Genomic DNA, 18,219 nt, shown 5'->3' on the forward strand with positions numbered 1-18,219 from the left:
TAAAAAGGGAAATGGCATTGGGGATGGGTACACAAAACACAAGGAGCTTCAACTATATATACACTGTTTTCTTTCTTTTTCTTTTCTTTTCTTTTCTTTTCTTTCTTTTTTTTTTTTGAGACAGGGTTTTCCTCTGTTGCCCAGGCTGGAGTGCAGTGGTGCCATCTCGGCCTACTGCAACCTCTACCTCCTGGATTCGAGAGTTTCTCCGCCTGCCTCAGCCTCCGAAGTAGCTGGGACTACAGGCATGAGCCACCACGCCTGGCTAATTTTTGTATTTTTAGTAGAGATGGGGTTTCACCATGTTGGCCAGGCGATTATCTCTCAAATTTGATAGTGAGTACTTGGCTATTCATTTCTTATTCCTTTTATCCTTTATTTTAAAAAAATCTGATCCTTGGATGCACAAAGTTGGATTTTTTTTCATAATTGTGGTTCAAGACAAACTATACCTGGCTCTTTTATTATATTTTTTAAAAACTTAACACATATTTATGTAATGGACCCTTGATGAACCCATCATTCAAACCGAGGACTAGAAAAATTAGCAGTAATTTACATCTACTTATGTGCTCCTCCCCATCCTGTCTCCTGCCCCTTCTCCTTCTTTCTAGAGGAGCCTGCTATCCTGAATCTACTGTGTATTGTTACCTTGCTTCTTAATTACTGTTACACACAAATGCAAACCGAAAGAACATATTGTTGAGGTTTAGTGTTTTTGGACTTTTTATAAAAAGCATATCCTGCTACATGTAGTGTCTCTGGAACTCGACTTTTCTCCCATTCAACATTTGTTTTCAGCCCCATCTGGCTCCACAGGGCTCTCTCCCACCAGGTGTCTCTTCCAAACCCAGCACATGCCTCCTATTTCTGTCACCTGCCAGGTGCATGGGGGTTCCCAGTCAGACAACCTGCAGTGGATGGAGTCCCGGTGTCCCCATGTCTTTGCTGTGTGAGCTTGGGGAAAGTGGCTTCACTCTCAAGCCTCAGCACCCTGGTCTCTGAAATAAAGATGGCAATAACTTTTTTTTCAGGATTAAAGGGACAATGCGTGTAAAGTGCTTAGCGCAGGGCCTGGTCCATTGAGAGTGTTCAGTATATATTAGCTCTTAATATTATAATCATTATTACTTGTATCTACTACATGGCACTGCCTTACATCCTATTTAACAAGCTGTCGAATAAACTATTGAATAAGCTTAGTATTTAATAGCTGTAATATTTAATAATCTATTTAATAAGCTAGCACCTAATAAGTTAGTGAGCAACTTCTTTCAGTTCATTTGTGTCTTAACTGAGGATGGCTCATTAACTCAAAGGAATATAATTGTTAGTAGTGATGTCTGTGGCATTCGCTATGGGTTCTTGGGGATGACACTGTGAAACAGAGGACTTTTCCATCTCTTCCATTTCTCCCACTCAGGTACTAACCCAGGCCAAACCCTCCTTAGCTTCCAAGATTAGATGAGATCGGGTGCACTCAGGGTGGTATGGATACAGACACTTCCCTTTCTCATCCACAACCCCAGAGTCTGGCCAGAAGTAAAGGGAGAAGATGGAAACTGTAGCAGCAACCTGGAATACAAGTTTGAGCCCTGGCTAGGGGAGTTAGTAGAATCAGGAAGTGGGGCCAAGTGTCCACAGTCCTAGGAATCTATGGCCTCTTTCAACCTGGCCCAACTTTGATTGCATCCGAGTGACCTGCCTGCAACCACGCAGGCATCCATGCCTTCACAGGTGCTTCCCACTCCTCATCACGTGGGCTCCTTTGCACACCCTGTCCTCAGCCTCAGTCTTCCCTTCCCCACCCTCTGCCTGGTAGGCACCCGCTCATCCCTTAGGGCTCAGGGCGATGGTCCATCCTCTGAAGAGCTGAGTCAGCAACTTTCCCATAAGAAGGCTGCGCCCCTCTCTCCACTTCCAAGCTACCCCACGTAAACCTCTGTTACTGCATTCATCATATTTTACTGTAATTACGTGTTTAAATTGTTTGCCTCTCAACTAGACAGGGCACGTCTTCAGCCTGGTGCTGTGTTGTACTCGTTCCGTTTACTTCAGTTGGAGGCGAAAGTGCATCAGCTCAGCCAATTCCTACTGCTGAGATCAGGCCGAGTCCAAACCTCTGTTTATGATAAGGTCCTCATTGGTGAAACCAGGGTAAGAGAAACACCAAAGGCAGAAAAGTGTCAGTGACACTTCACAATGTTGTTGTGGGGATAAAATGAAACAATGTAGGTCAAGGACTTGATACGTTTTTTATAAGTCTATAGTAAGTGCTCAATAAATAGTTCCCTTTCCCCTTGGATGAACGAGTACTGAACGTGCACAAGGAAAGGGAAGTCTAGAATAAAAATACACAGGTGAGGGAACTGTGCTCAGGAAGTTTATAAGCCAAAAAAGAGGTGAAGAAAGAGGGTCTGGCTGAGTCTAGTTAATGGTTTGTCCAGGAATAACACTCCCCCTTCATTACCATCGGTACCAATTGCTGGGATGCGGCTCTCTCATACATAGCAGCTCTCCTCGGCAGAAAGTCAGTTTCATCCCTTGGTGCAGCAGGAACAGAGCTAACCTGAGAAATCCAACATTACACAGAGGAAAGCCCACACCATGAGAGGCAGTGGTGTGTGTCTGGTTTTAATAAGCTGCCTGCTTGATGAACCTCCACAGCTCAGTTTCTAAGAACCTCAACTTCCAAAGGCAAGACATTTGCTACCTGCAAGATGTGAGCTATAATTAGAAAATCTCCCAATTATGGTCAGTGTCTGCTTTTGTAGCACATGTGTTTCCGGAGCGTGGGCATCTGGTCCTCACGGCAATCCTGAAGAGGAGGATAGGGATGTTTCCCAGAGGGAAACCCAGGTGCAGAGAGGCAGGAAACTGCCCACACAGGCATCCTTGATTGAGCTATCAATCATCCTACTCACTTGCCCCTCAGTCCACAAAAAGTGGGAGGCAGCTGACCGAAATCTCTTGAATTCTAAAAAATAAATGAACCCTTGAGGCAGCTGATATGAGGGGAATGGGCAGGTGGGTGGTACAGAAATATCAGAGAGAGGTGAGCAAGAGGCCTCCAGAGGTGAGCAGCCATCACATTGGGCTCTGAGCTGCTTGATCAAAGCAAAAACAGAAACAAGTTATTAGTTCCAAACCCAAATATATCAGTGTGTCCCTGCCAGCAGGATCTTGATTGCACCATCCCACACAACAGCCTCGCTTGAGTAAGAGAAACACCCAAAGCAGAAAAAACCAGTGCCGAAGGACCCCAGGACCAAGACCAGTTCCTGAGCATCTTTCCTGGGCTGTAAGTGTTGTTTATGTGTCTGTCTGTTTGCCAGGGGAGATAGAGGAAGTGCCTTGAGCAGAAAAGCTCTCTTTTAACCCTGCACAGGGCTGGTGCAGGCACTGACGTTGACTCATTCCTGATGTGCTTTTGACAAGCAAACAGAAGGATTAGAAATGTGAATTACCTGTAGTTGGCCAATTATTGTAACCTTATATGTTATAACAGATAAGTCTATGACTACAAAAATGTCTGTGAGCACAGAGAACCTGATAAAGGCAGAAGCTATGAGTGTGGGTTATTTAAAAATACACAGGCAGACAAAGTGGGGTATTAAAGTTTGGGGTGATAATCCATCAGGAATTATTTCCACATTCTTTACTAGTTCTTTCGGTTCAATGATCTTCTGTTCTCTTTTGATTTGTCACGTCTTCTTAAAGATAAATTATTATAAATTATTGGGTAACATAATCCTTATTTTAGAGTTATCTATTTTGTTTCCATGAGTTATTTGCCTAAATTAGAATTATGTCATTTAAATTACAGCAACTTTTGTTAAATTTTAATATCTGGTATGAATAGTCACCCTCCCTTACTAGTATATTTTTAAAATTTCTTAGATATTCTCACTTTCTTCTTGTTTTCGTCATTGTCTTCCTCCTCCTCTCCCTCTTTCTGTCTTTTGTTTTTTCCAATTGAAATTGAAAAGTAATTACGAAAATTTGGGGGTAATTTTACTTCAGTCTTTTCTTTTGTGCACATATATTTAACTTGCTGTCTGATATTTTCCCCCAGTCAACACCATACCACCAGTATTTTTACATATCCTGAAAAATATTCCAGTAATTAAATTGAAATGAATGCTAATATTCAGCTATATGGAAATTCTGTAATCTAATTAACTATATTCAATGATGGACAGATAAGTCATTTGCAAAATTATTGTCAACAATAATAAAAGCTCTATTTCAGAGTTATCTATCCTGTTTCTGTGATCATCATTGAAAGATGAACATTTTTGTATGTAAACATTCATCCATGGTTTTATTTTCTTTGTACATATTTAATAAATGAAACTACTGAAAATATTACTAATGCTTTTGATACTTATCACCAAATTGCTTTCCAAAAGAGGCACATCAATTTATACACTTACCACAATGATATCAGAGTTCCTACATTTTTTCTGTCTCTCGAGCCCTGTATGTTACTATTTTAAAATATTTTCATTTTATTAAAATGTAGTTATCTCTCATTTAATAATCTAAACCTTATTATTTTAAAATATCCATCAATTTGGGAAATAAGAAATGATAGACTTTTAAAAATCAGTATGTATTTTACTATGAAAAACTTTTGAAATTGTTTATTAACCATTTATATTTTTCTGATTGTCTATTTTTTCCCTCATTTTTCTAAAAGCATTTAGTGTTTTTCTTATTGTTTTGAAAGAGTTTTTAAGTTTTACAGTAAGGATATGATTAATCTTTTGTCTGTGTCTAATCCAAGTTAATTTTAATGTTTTGCCAATTACCTTGTCCTTGTCTCTTCTCTGTCTTACAAAACAGAATCATTGGAATCTCTTAATCAGAATCTCATTAAAACTGGGAATTAATTTTAGGAATGACGTCCTTTTAATACTTAATCTTTCCCTCCAGGAATATGATATGACTGTCTATTTATTCACCAATCTTTTATATCTCTATAAACTTTTTATAGTTCTCCTCAAATAGTCAAAAACCTTCCTTGATTGTTCTCAGATATTTTGTAGTTTATTATTATTGCAAATGAGATATTTCTATTATGGTAACTTCTAACGGCTTATTGTTATATATAGGAATCCCGTTAATTTAAACAATATATATAGTTATTTTATTTACTACTTATTAATTTGATTTTAGTTTATTCTTTGTTTTTCAACTTATATAAAGATTATCAACTAGTGCTTTTCTTTTTTATTAATACTATGTTGGTTTGTAATGTATATTTCGTATTTTGGCTAGAATTTTCAGAACAATGTTGAAAATAACAGAGATGTCAGCTTTCTTGTTTTGTTCATGATTTCAATGACATCCTGGTACCTGTCTGGATTCTTTCTTCTCTCCTCACCTCAACTTCCCCACCCCTTGGCTTGGGTATGATGATCTCTTTCAACACTTATTTTTTCCTTTTGGCTGGATAAAAAAACATTCTACTAAAGCAAAGCATCTGGTATGTAGTATCCTCTCAGCTTTAACAGGCATATGTATTTGTGTGTATATGGAAGCCTTCATACGTGAATGTGTATGTGTGTTGTGTACTGAGTGTTCTTTCCTGGGAGTCTGGGTAGATGGTGGTGCCATCAATGGAAGACCATAGAAGAGTCTCAGGAGCAAGCAGTCAGTTTGAGGAATTCTCTACTGATAGCCACAAGGATACTAAAGCAGTGCCCCAGGCTCTTCTCAAAAGGCTTTTCCTTTACAGGATGGGACAAAATTCGCATGTTAAACAGACAAGATATTTAGCTGATGACACACTCAATGTGGATCAATACTGAGATGTAGTTGTGAAAAATGATGATGAGATTCAGGCTGTATGAAAACAAATATAGGAAAAAAAGACTATCAACATTGATGGAGAGCCTGTTATATGTCAGGTGTTACGCTCAGTGTTCTTAAATAGATGACTTCATTTCATTTGCACAATGACAGCTCAAAATGTCATTATTCTCCCAGAGAAAGAAACAGAAGTGGCCAGGAATGGTGGCTCATGCCTGTAATCTCAGTTCTTTGGGTGGCCAAGGCAGGTGGATCACGAGGTCAGGAGTTTGAGACCAGCCTGGCCAACATAGTGAAACCTCATCTCTACTAAAAATACAAAAAATCAGCTACGTGTGGTGGTGGGTGCCTGTAGTCCCAGCTACTTGGGAGGCTGAAGCAGGAGAATCACTTCAACCCGGGAGGCAGAGGTTGCAGTAAGCCGAGATTGCCCCACTGCACTCCAGCCTGGGCAACAGAGCAAGACTCCATTAAAAAAAAAAAAAAGAAAAGAAAAAAAAAAAAAAAGAAAGGAAAAGAAACAGAAGCTTAGTACTTGGAATGAGGCAGAGTAGAGGAGGTGTCATTGTCTTTCTGAAGGGTTGGATGTTGAACTGACTTACGTGCTCCAGATGTGGTCTGATGGGACATATTTAACAGTGAGGGAACTGGTCACACTAAACTGTGTTGTGTGAATAATTTAAGGAGCTAAAAATTTTAAAGTTATATTTGAAGGGCAGGTCACATGGGCTGGTGAAAACTCTGGACAGAGGGTGAGCCAAAGGTAATCAATTTACTACCGTAATATCACCCACTTGCAAGATTTCCGCTTCTCTCTGCATCTGCATGCTGATAACCTTAAACATTCCTGTCTCCCGTTTACACTTCTCCTTTTGTCTTAGTCAGTTTAGGCTGTTATAACAAAATGCTGTAGATTGGGTGGCTTACAAACAATAGACATTTATTTCTCACTGCTCTGGAGGTTGGAAGCCCGAGATCAGGGCACCAGCATAGCTGGGTTCTGGTGAACCAGGTTCTTCCAGGTTGCATGTTGTCAACTTCTTGTTGTGTCCTCACATGGTGGAAAGTTGGCAGGAGAGCTCTCTGGGGTCCCTTTTATAAGAGCCCTAATCCCATTCATAACTCCCATTCATAACTCCCATTCATAGCTCCCATTCATTGCTCCACCCTCATGACCTAAGTACCTCCACAAACATCCACCTACTAATATGATCACATTGGAGGTTAGGATTTCCACCTATGAATTTTGGGAGGATGCAGACATTCACTCCGTAACACTTTGAACTCCAGATCTATTTCTGACACTTTCACCTGGATATCCTATAGACCAATCACACTTAGTCCAAGGGGTTAAAAGGTTCTCAAAAACCTCTCAGTAAGCACCAAATCCAATCATTAGTGAATAATCACAATTATGATTTTCAAAAAGTGTACTGAGTGCATATTAAGTACCCATTTAGTCTAGCCCCTGGATTAAATGTTTTATATTCATTACAATACAAACAATTGAATTTTTCCACTAATCATGTAAAGTATCTATCATTCCCATTTTGTGGATGACAACACTGAGGCTCTTAGAGGTGAGTTGCTATCTTGAGGCTATCCGACTAGTAAGGAGTAGCGTCGGGGTCAAACCGCAGGTTGATCTGGCTCCAAACGTAAGGTCTTTCTAGGATGCAAACTCCACATAATTCCAGAGAGGCCAGGTCAAAGTGGAGGGTGCTATGTGTTCGGGAGGCGCAGGTATGAAGGCCACCTAGGCGACTGATGTTTTCAGAGCTGCTTCCTCTTTCAAAAAAGCCCAGACTCAAAGACTTACCAGATATCATGCTTTTCAGTTGAGGGGAAGTTTGGTCTTTTATGCGTGGAAAGGCACAGATAAACCTTTCCATGGAACCATAGGAGGAAAATGCATTTCAACATAAGTCTCTTCCATGTTCTATTGAAAAGTTTTGCCCACTCAACTCCATAAAAGTGTGTTATTTTCTGTATATAGAGAATCCCTCTATTTTAAGATAATGCAAGCCTTAGGATGGCTATTTGACATAGTTGTTAAGGTAAGAAATTCCTTTGACTGACAGACCTGATGCCTCCATGCTAGATACATTGCTTCAGAGGGTTATGTGTGAAAAGCTCCTAGGAATTGGGGCTGCTACGTTGGCAACTGTGCTAGAGTCCTCACTCTGGCTGGGGTGCTGCTGACTTCAAGGCCCTTTGTACCTCTTTTCTTGCATCTTCTGGGCATCAGTTGCAATGTCTTATTCACTTTTGTATCCTTGAAATTAGTCATGGTTTATTTACCATCAGGGCTTCTTTCCAACTATACCCCAATGACATGAAACAGAAACCTTGCAACCATCTCTCGGGAGGAAATGCAGAAACCACGCTGTTCTCCCTGTCAATCAGATTTCCCTCTCATGAGCATCATAATGGCAAATAGAAATACTTTTCTGCCAAGAAAGATAGGTAGTTTACAGGTCAAAAGGAAAACAAAGCCAAAAATAAACCGAAAAAACCAAACCCCAAAAAGGCAGATAAACAAAGGTAAAACTGTGAGACACTTGGAGAAAATGGTATCAGGAACAAAGAAAGGGTCAAGAAGAGAATGGCTAGAAATATGTTCCTTAGTAGTGTATTGATTTGGACCCATTAAACAATGCCAAGTACACAATTGAAATAGAGGCAGAAAATAAAAAACGTGCACTGTACCTGCCTTGCCTCCCTGATGGGCATGACTCACAGCGCTGTCCCCAAGCCCTCCCCAGACAGAGCAGTCCTTGTCAATCAGAGTTCACTCAAATTATTTGTTATGAATAAATGTTATTGAAATTTTAATTAGTTCTCTGAGAACTTAGGAAAACACCCTGCTGTTGAGAAAATAGCTTGTTTGTGTTTATTTTCAAACTTCACAATGAATTTCTTAAAGAATATTTTCTATGACATTCTAAAAAGATTGTGAATGTGAAGGATTTAATAACTTAGGTCTTGGAATTTACTTTGAAACCTTGGCCATGACTTTTCATTTATGAGATACCCCACAAAGCCTCTTTTTATTATCTTGGTTCTTGGATAGATTTCTAATGCTTGAAAGTTATATACGGAATCATCAATTTTTCCTTTCATTCTTCGGAACTTGTTATTGCCCTTTCTCCCACTCACAAATCAAAGCCCTTCTCTTTTCCTTGTTGGATCCTGGTTTTGAAAATGTACAATCAAATGAACAAAAATCAGGTGGAAAAAAACATCAAGGAATAGCATGACTTGTCGGTTAGTGGCATGATCTTGGCTCACTGCAACCTCTGCCTCCCTGGTTCCAGTGATTCTCCTGCCTCAGCAGCCTGAGTAGCTGGGATTACAGATGCATGCCACCATGCCCAGCTAATTTTTGTAGTTTTGGTAGAGTAGGGATTTCACCATGTTGGTCAGCCTGGTCTCGAACTCCTGACCTCGTGATCCACCTGCCTCAGCCTCCCAAAGTGTTGGGATTACAGGCGTGAGCCACCGCACCCGGCCGTCAGTTAGTTTTATGAAGCTTTGGTGCTGCTGCAGCCACCACAGCCTGACATCCCTTGTCTGTGGGGCTGCCAGAAGTAACCCTGGCCAGGGAAATGATACCCCATGACTTTCTCGCTTTACTCTTATGTTGGCAAAACAGAGAATCAATGGTTAGAGCTTAGCCATAGGCGTTTCAGTAGTTTTTCTTATTTACAGTTGTGTTGGATACAAAACAGTTTTACTTGTTCCTTAATGTGAGTCTAATGAAGCCCCATAAATAACCTGTGTGCCCATGAAAGGTCACCTTGGAGCAGTCACTATTTACTGTCTCAGGTACTCTATTTTATTCCTCAACTGGATTTTTTTACTTCTTATTTCAGTGCCCCAAATTCCAACAGTCAGGGATTCATTTGGAAAAGGAGTTTTCTATTTTTAAAAATGCAAATATTATGGTAAGGTTAAGGACGTGTAAGCTATTCTCACAGTAGTGAGACATCAGGAATTCAATTCAATTGCTTTCCCATGCCCTGAAGGAATGAGAATTTTGATTAGAGGGAAAGGAAGGAGAAACTTTAGAGAGCAATTAGGTTTGTGGGAGAGGCAGATTATTTAGGGCACTTGGACTCTTCTAGAAGAAATGGAAAGTAGGGCATTAGAAGGTGCCACAGATGCATTTGACCTCCTTTGAATGTTTGCTCAAGGCTGGTCCCAAACAGAATCATACATGTTGTAACAGAAAGTAGAGAGAGGACGAGCACAATTGTGTTTCATGTGATTGAGTCCCAGGAAGAGGAAATGGCTTGCCCAGCTTCACAAAGTTAGTGAATCTGCATCTGTGTTTCTGACTCTCAAGCTAACCCTCGTTTTCCAGTACTCCACTGCAACACCAGCCAAGGAACACGTTTCCCTCTGCTTTGCCTCCAGGACTTAGAACTCCAGCAAGTGCTCCGGTTCTACTGCTCCTGAGCCTGTGAAGCCCACCAAAGCCTTTCTGGGAAATTCACAACTCCTAAAATCTTGTTTCCACAGGAAAGTAAATTTCTGGTCATAAATCACAAACTTGCCAACCCACTTCTGGTCCACAGCCCACTGTGGGTCAGGACTGCGTGTGCCTTGCAGAGACAGAAGGCTCATCACCAGATGCACTCGAGTTCACTGCCTTTTTCTCAGGCATACTAGTCTGTCCTGGGTGACAATGGGAAGCCTGGGGAAGGGATGTATGACTTCTGAGATGTCAAAAGGCCACAGTGCTGCTGTGCAAGGCTAGTGAGCCTCCCTGGCCATCTGTTTCCTGTCACCCAGGACAATAACTTTCAAGAGTTGTCACGGGAGGAAATGGCCCTTGGGCCTTACCCTCTGTGTCTGGATGGCTCTGTGAATCCACAACACAATTTATAATAAGCCCAGTGGTGACCATAGCAACAACTCAGACATACAGTGAGCCTAGCCCTGTGCCAGGTGCAGTGTGCTGTCCCAAGGGATGAACTGAAGCCCCTCACCTGGAGTCCCTGAAAAGATGATGAATAGAAGGGGGAAGATAACTAAGGGCCAGGATGAGGAGATGAAAATGAAAAGGTTATATATCTGGGAGACAGATCAATAATAATAATGGTCTTCCTAAATCCACTGCTTCTACTATCCGCATAACACCTTCAGACCTGTGCGAGGAAGGGTGGCTATTTGGTGCATGAGGCAGGGGGAAGGCTCCAAAAAGTGTTGCACTCAGGAAGAAAGCTTTGGATTTGATTTGACAGTGGCGGGGAGACAATTCCTTGACAAAGATGAGAAAAAGTTAGTGCAACCTGACTCCCTGGGACTTTAGCCCCATCTCTGCTGTTTACCGGCTGTGGTTATCTTGGGCGAGTTGCCGTGCTGTGCCTCCGTCTTCTTTTTGTAGAATGTGGATAATAATAGCACTGCCTCACAAAGTTGTGAAGATTCCATGAGATTCTGCATGCAATGTGCTTAGCATTGTGCTTGGCACGTCATAAGTGCTCAAAACATGTTGGCTATTATTATCAATATTAGTTAATTTATCAGTACTAATAAAATAGGTAGAGTGATAATCACACAAAATGATTGAGTTGCAGAGATGAGAGTCAAGGCAAATGCCAAGAAGCAGGTGGGGAGGAAGTGGACAGAGGATTTCCACAGGGAAGGGACTCTGATTTCACTGACACATATTGAGCACCTCCTGGGTACTAGGTATGGGGATCCTAGGTGTGCAAGCGTGGAGGCCGGCAAGCTGGAACCGACTAAGCTGCTATGTTGAAATCTGTGCAAGTGGTGGCGGAAGCCTAGGAGAAGGATTTGGGAGTGGTGGGGGGAGGGGAGTGAAGAAGTCTAGAGCAACCACAGGAGGGCCAGGAAAAACTTTAAGGGAAGAACAACCAGATTTGGAGCAATGGGACCCAGGGTGAACTGTGAGGAGACAACCAATGGGAGGCCAATGTTCTGAGTCCCAGATGGCCAAAATGGGGGATGTGGAAAGTAGGTTGGGAAGGAAGAGGGAGCTATCTCAATAGCACAAATGAATCACAGATTTCTTCCTTAGCAGGAGACATCCCTGAGACTCTGACAATCATAAAAGAAAACCCACAGCCACCTCTTGAAAATACTTTCTAGGCTTCTGTCAATGTTAGTTTAAACATAGGGATGTAGAGGAATCTCTGTCTTGGTTCTTTGGTGTCCTGGGAGTGGTGGGGAGGTGAGCAAGTGGGGTCATGTGCTCCTGCAGTGAGATGCTTTTCTATGTCTCACCTGAAAATACCCTCCCCAGGGTTGAAAGTGAGAAGATGACTAACTCTCTCATCAAGGCATTACTGGAACAGGTTCTCTCTGTATGGTGTTCTAAAGAAATAATTGGATTTGTGTAATCCAGTCACAAAGCCCTGGGTACTCCACTCCCTTCCAGAGAACACACACTGGGGAGGAGCCAAGGTCCTGGGAGGTGGGGTTGCAAATTCTTGGCCAAACACCATGTGTAGAAAGGACCCATATATAAGAGGTGGTCTCAGGCTACTGGCTTCTGACTGCACCAGGATTAGAGCCTACCCAGGTGCTTAAAGAAGCAAAATCTCCTGTGCAGGTGAGTTTCTTTAGTTCCAGGGGTGGGTCCAAGTTAGCCCAAAGGCCCTATGAGACTCTACAGGGTCTGGGTTTAGAAGGTGAGAGGAAGGTATTTGCTTCTCCTGGTTTGAACTTTGTAGGTGAGTATATACAGAAAAAGCCCTGGAGTCTGGAGATTTCAATTTTGTCCTCAGTTTTGCCATCACTTATTAGTGTGACCTTGAGGAATAGACTTCAGCCCTTTGGCCCCAATCTCCTCATTAAAAAAAAAAAAAAAAAAAAGATGGGAGTATGTTTGGGCCTGGGTAATTTCTGAGGTCCCTCCAGCTCTGGTTTCTCTCGAAGTCATTTAGTAGAGTTATTGATGCGGCTAGGTGCTGTCATTTCCCAGAACACAGGCCATCCCAGTGGTCTCCTGAGCCTCCTGGTGAGAAGGAATCTGGAGGCAGCCAGTTCCTCACTGAGGCCTTATGGGATCCTCAGAGTCAAGGAGGCCGACTGCTCTCTGGTTCTAATAAGCAGTGGGGCTGGGCTGACTTCCTCTATGAAATTAGATGTGAAGAACACACTGGGACCGTGACCACACTGTAAGAGTGGAATTGTGCCTCAAATGATAGCTGTCAGTGTGGTGCTTGGCACGGCCCTTGCCTAGACTAGAAATCTCAAAATTGCCCTTGTCTAGGTGGTCTGCTGGCCTATGGGCACTGGAAATCACTCATCAAGGCTCTGGAGGACTCCGGAGTGAGGCAGTCAGCTCTCAGTTCCGCTTATAACCCTCTTCTGTGGAGGCACAGTATGATAATGTTTTGGTGGGTGGTACCTAGGTTTTTCAGCCTGGGTACATCTTTCAAGCCTGATAGAGTGAGGGGTACCTTTGATTTTCTAGGGGGAGAATTCTTGGATGAGTTAGGTACTGGCCATTTCACAGAGTAGGCACCTCATCCTGAAGAGTGAAGGCCCTTTCTAGAGTGTGAGCCTGGTTGTTGGACTGTGACTTCCTCGGGGGCAGAAATTCTGTCTAATCCATCCTGTACCCCTACCATCTAGGGCAATGCCTGGCCCATGGGGAAGCATGCAGTGCAATAAAGCCTTGTTGAAATGAATTGATTCTCCCACTTTTCAAACTCCCTTGTAAATCTCTCTCCTGACCATCAAAACAAGCAGTAGAAAAGGAATGGAATTGATGTAACTATCAGTGGTATAATTGGTTTGGTGATAGATCGCTCGACCTCAAGGGTAGCCACTAAGCTAATTTATAACATATACATTGGTTTCATCACTTTAGAAAGTTATGTAAATGGAATCAAAGAGTTTTTGTGTCTGAATTTTTTCTACTCAGTATTGTTTGTGAATCTCATTCATATTGCAGTATGTAATTCTTGTTTGTTCAGAGCTGTGAAGTATTTCATTGTATAAATGGATGTGATATCCATTTATATGGATATTATTAATATTTCTCCATGTTCATGGACATTTGGGTAGTTTTCATTTGGGGATATTTTGCATATTTCTCTTGTGAGTATTCTTGCACATGTCTTTTGGTGCATAAATTTAAGCATTTCTGTTGGGTAATAACCAGGAATGGAATTGTATCATATAGTTTGTAGGTGTTTAGCTATAGTATTTACTGTCAAATAGTTTCTTTACTTTTTTTGTTTTTTAAGATATTTCTAATTGGCTTACTTTTTCCAAAAGTTTTCCTGGGTTTTTAACTGCATACCTTGATTTTCTGGAGTAGCGTTAATCAGAGCCTGAAATGACTGGCCGAGTCTTCCAGGCGGGGAGTGGGCTTGCTAGAAGAGGGGGCTGTTAACCAGCATCCTCTCCCCAGTTCATGAGTGTGAGTGAAGGGCAGGAAAGCCCCACAAGAAGAAGACAAGAGGTTTCCAGAGAAGGCTCTGGAGAGGAGGGGACATTTGCCCTGAGCTTTGAAGGATGAGGGAGATCTGAGGCAGAAGGGGTCAGGAGGAAGCGACATCTCCTTTGTAAGTTTGAACAGAGCAGAGGGTTTGTGGTGGGGGTTTGTGTAGACAGAAAGGAACTAACACACCAAGAGCCTGGCCATTTGGACTTGACGCCATGAGCTGTGTGGTTTTGAGGGTATGATGTGAAATGGCCAGTCATATGGCAAATGCAGGATCAGAGGAGGAGAAGAGCTACCTCAGTCTGACCGCTCATCTAGCTCAAATTCCGTGACTCTCTGAAGACGCAAATGCCCCTGCAAAAAAATAAAAGGAATGAATTTACATCTGCTTTAAAACTCTTTCCTGTCCAAATGTGTTGTCAAATGTTCAGAATCATTTGATATTTTGTTTTGAAAATCAGAAGGGTTGGCTCTTTGAAAGTGTGGGAATGGATAGAAAAAGAGTAGGGGATGGCTCTCAGGCTAGGGTCCCACTACCTCTTGGGGTGGAAAGTGTCAGAGCAGGGCAGCTCGAGGGGAACAGAGTGACCCCACTGAAGTCATAGTTTAGGAGGAGACTGTACAAAGAGGATGTGCCTGTGCTGGAGAGAAGAGATGCCCCAGGGCTCCCCCCACAGTCAGGCCGAGCAGGCCATGCCTCCCTGGAACTGCTCCGAGGTCCTGTCTGTACATGGGGGCACTGAAGGGGATGACCACTAAGTTCCTTCTAGCCTCATATTTGATTCAGCTGCAGTGAGCGATGCCAGGGTGCAACTTCCACACAGGCCAAGTATCCACTTCCTGTGCTCAGGGAAAACTGTGTCCAGGTCATGGCAACTCGTGCTCCAGGGAGTCTTCTTCTCTGCAAAGATTTGTGGCTATGCCGTGTCTCATAAAGTCAAATGGAAGTGGGGCGGCTGTGGGTGAGTAGGGAGCTCCACCAGTCAAGTTCTTAGACCTCCATAGAGGCATGCAGTCAGCCCAGGGGATGCCCACCCTGGGATTGCCAGTTAAGGGACTTCCTGCCTCTTCTCCCCCACCTTCTCCCAAGGTGCATGTTCCCTTTGGAGACTCCTTTTTCTTTTAGGTCTGACCTTGGTTTTACTTCCCCGGGTTGCTTTGATGTGGATCCCACATACCACCCAGGAAAGGAGCCCTCAGGCAAGCCTGGATGAACATTTCGGAGGGGAAGGATGTTCAAGAGGCTCCCTCAACCTAAATCAGGCCCCAGCAATGTGATCAGACTCCAGAGGAGCAGCCAAGTGATTGACAGTTCACAGGAAGTCTTTAACTTCCTTTATCTCAGTTCAGCTTCATAAGAGGGGAGGGGAGGGCATGCTTTATTGTTCCTTACATTTTCCAAGTGAAGAAACATCCATCCCTTCCATCGGTGAGTCAATTGGCCAGCATTTATCAAGCATCTGTTTATTCATGGCATTATGTGACTAGAGATTAAAAAAAAAAAAAAAAAAAAAAGCCTATACCATTCTTGCCTTCAAGAACTCATAGTTGGGCCACATTCATCATTGTTTCCTGAAAGGCAAATGTCTGCTCTAATAAATGAAGAATCATGCTTGACGTTTTCTGTTAGAAACTTGATCTAAATGCAGACAGATGTCTAAACAGTAAAAAAAAAAAAAAAAAAAAAAAAAAAATTAAAGTCTTTCAAACCATTAATGTTACAAAATCATTTCATCTTTTATGAACAGGTCATGATGTATACATAGAGATGCGGGTTTTCCTGTTCATAATCAGTAACCACAGAACCACCTGAAAACTGCCCAGGAATGCCTGATGTTATCACATCTAAATAAGGGATTAGACACGAAACTTTAGCAGAGAGAAACTGCAGGCCACATCTGCAAGTGTTTTGAGACATGAATGCAACTGTAAATGTTAAGGGTCTATTAAAAAGTCAACGAATCAATTAGAGATAAAACTGTTGCATTAAGATAAATTCTTAATGATGGATTCAACCAACCACATTTTAATCTGTGAGTTCCTATTTGGAGCTTACCCCTGTCCTTAGCCCTGCAGCAGCAATCTACCTGGTTCAATAGTGCTTTAGAGCAGTGCTCAGCAAACTTTGCCTGTAAAGGATGGCATAGTAAATATTGTAGGCTTGTGGCCCCTAAGAACTCTGTGTCAATGACTCAACTCCACTGTTGTAATGCAAAAGCAGCCACAGACAATACCAGACAGATAAGCATGGCTGTAGTTTCAGTAAAACTTTATTTATCCAGGCTGTAGTTTGCCAACTCCTACTTTAGACTTCCGTCAAGTCTTTTCACACGGTTATGTCTTTTGAGTTCTGAGAATAGGCACGGTACACGTCATTCCGTGTTGAGGGTGAGGAAGCCAGCTCAGAGAGGGTAAAGGAGTCAGCACACGGGCATCCAGGAAGAGGCAGCAAACCCACTTGCCTTCTGGGTTTTCTAATTCCAAACCTAGCACTCCATGGCCACTGCACACCGCCTATTACACAAAAGAAGTACAATCCCTGCTCACGATAAATCTAGCAAAGCCTATAGTTAGTCTTGTTCTTTTGTTCCGACTGTCGAGAACAAGGAATTGATTGTTTTTCAATCTGGTGCTTTTTATCATGTAGACAGAGTCTTGTACAAAGAGCCTAGGTTTCGACTCCAATTTTGCCTGAGACAACTTAGTGGGTTGTGGCAAGATGCCAGAGTTCTCTGGAAATCCATCATCCCCCAGGAGGATTCTACAGGTTCATGTGAGTGAGTGCATGGTACTTATTTCTTTAGCTTCCTTTCCAGAGACCTGACTCTACCCCTATAGGTTGATCAAAGGCCAGGTGTTATGTTCCCAGCCTGAGACATACTGTCTAGCACATAGTAGGTGTTCAGCAAACATGTGAACTGAACATCAGGGCAAGGACTCAAGACACTGTATGGACCCCTGGGAATTAGTTCCTATTTTTGTATTCTGGTGAAATTACTGGGAAGCTCCTTTCTATGTCTTAGAGTCTCAGTTTTTCCCACTTTAAAATGGAGCCCACAATCCTCAACTGCTTCAGAGGTGGTTGAAAAGGTAGCCACCACCAAGGAAAGCCAGGATTTGGGCAGATATTATTATTCCAAATCAAGGCAGTAGTTCAGCATGTTGATGCCAGTGGGACGGGAGTCAGGCTGATTCCCTGGTTTTTCTATATAAACTTAAAATTTTAATTTGAAACAACTATATATAATAAACATGTACCTTTTTTTTTTTTTTTGGAGACAGAGTCTTACTCTGTCACCCAGGCTGGAGTGCAGTGGCGGGATCTCAGCTCACTGCAACCTCCACCTCCTGGGTTCAAGCAATTCTCCTGCTTCAGCCTCCTGAGTAGCTGGGATTACAGGCGCCTGCCACAGCGCCCAGCTAATTCTTATATTTTTAGTGGAGATGGGGTTTTGCCATGTTGGCCAAGCTGGTCTTGAACTCTTGACCTCAAGTGATCTGCCCACCTTGGGCTTCCAAGGTGCTGGGATTACAGACGTGAGCCACTGTGTCTGGACATGTTTTTAAGTGTGTTGTGCACAGTTCATTGAGTTTTGATGAAAAAATATACAGATGCAACCACCACAGTCGATATAGAACATTTCCATTACCCCAAAAGTTATTTGCACTCCTTCCCAGGCAATTCCTTCTCCCAGTCCCAGGTAACCACTGACTTGCTTTTTTTTATGTTGTATTTTTATGAAACATATTTTTTTTCCATGATAAAAGTAATACATACTAATCGAGGAGTCCAGAAAATATAGAAAAGTTTAACAAAGTAAAATAAAAGTCTTAGTCACATTATCCAGAGATAGTTCATATTCTTATTTATATGTATTTTCTTCCCATCGTGTGTGTGTGCGCACGCGCGCGTACGTGCATGTGTTTAATAATATTGGGGCCATGATCTATACACAACTTCATTGGTGATTGCG

At 42.3% G+C, this 18,219-nt stretch overlaps 1 protein-coding gene across 7 annotated transcripts in view; it reads left to right on the forward strand.

Moving 5' to 3' along the window:
- The window catches only part of CAPN14 (calpain 14), a 59,241-nt gene that overhangs the window by 4,233 nt on the left and 36,789 nt on the right, over window positions 1-18,219 (forward strand). For 2 of the 7 annotated variants that reach the window (XM_065527214.1, XM_074012036.1), the window contains exon 1: window positions 3,249-3,301. The exons of the other annotated variants lie outside the window; for them this stretch is intronic. The gene's annotated coding sequence lies outside the window, so the exon portion shown is untranslated. Of the gene's footprint in view, window positions 1-3,248; window positions 3,302-18,219 lie in introns of those variants that run through there. 7 annotated transcript variants of the gene reach the window in all.

Source organism: Macaca fascicularis, chromosome 13, assembly GCF_037993035.2.
Source record: "Macaca fascicularis isolate 582-1 chromosome 13, T2T-MFA8v1.1".
NCBI lineage: Eukaryota > Metazoa > Chordata > Mammalia > Primates > Cercopithecidae > Macaca > Macaca fascicularis.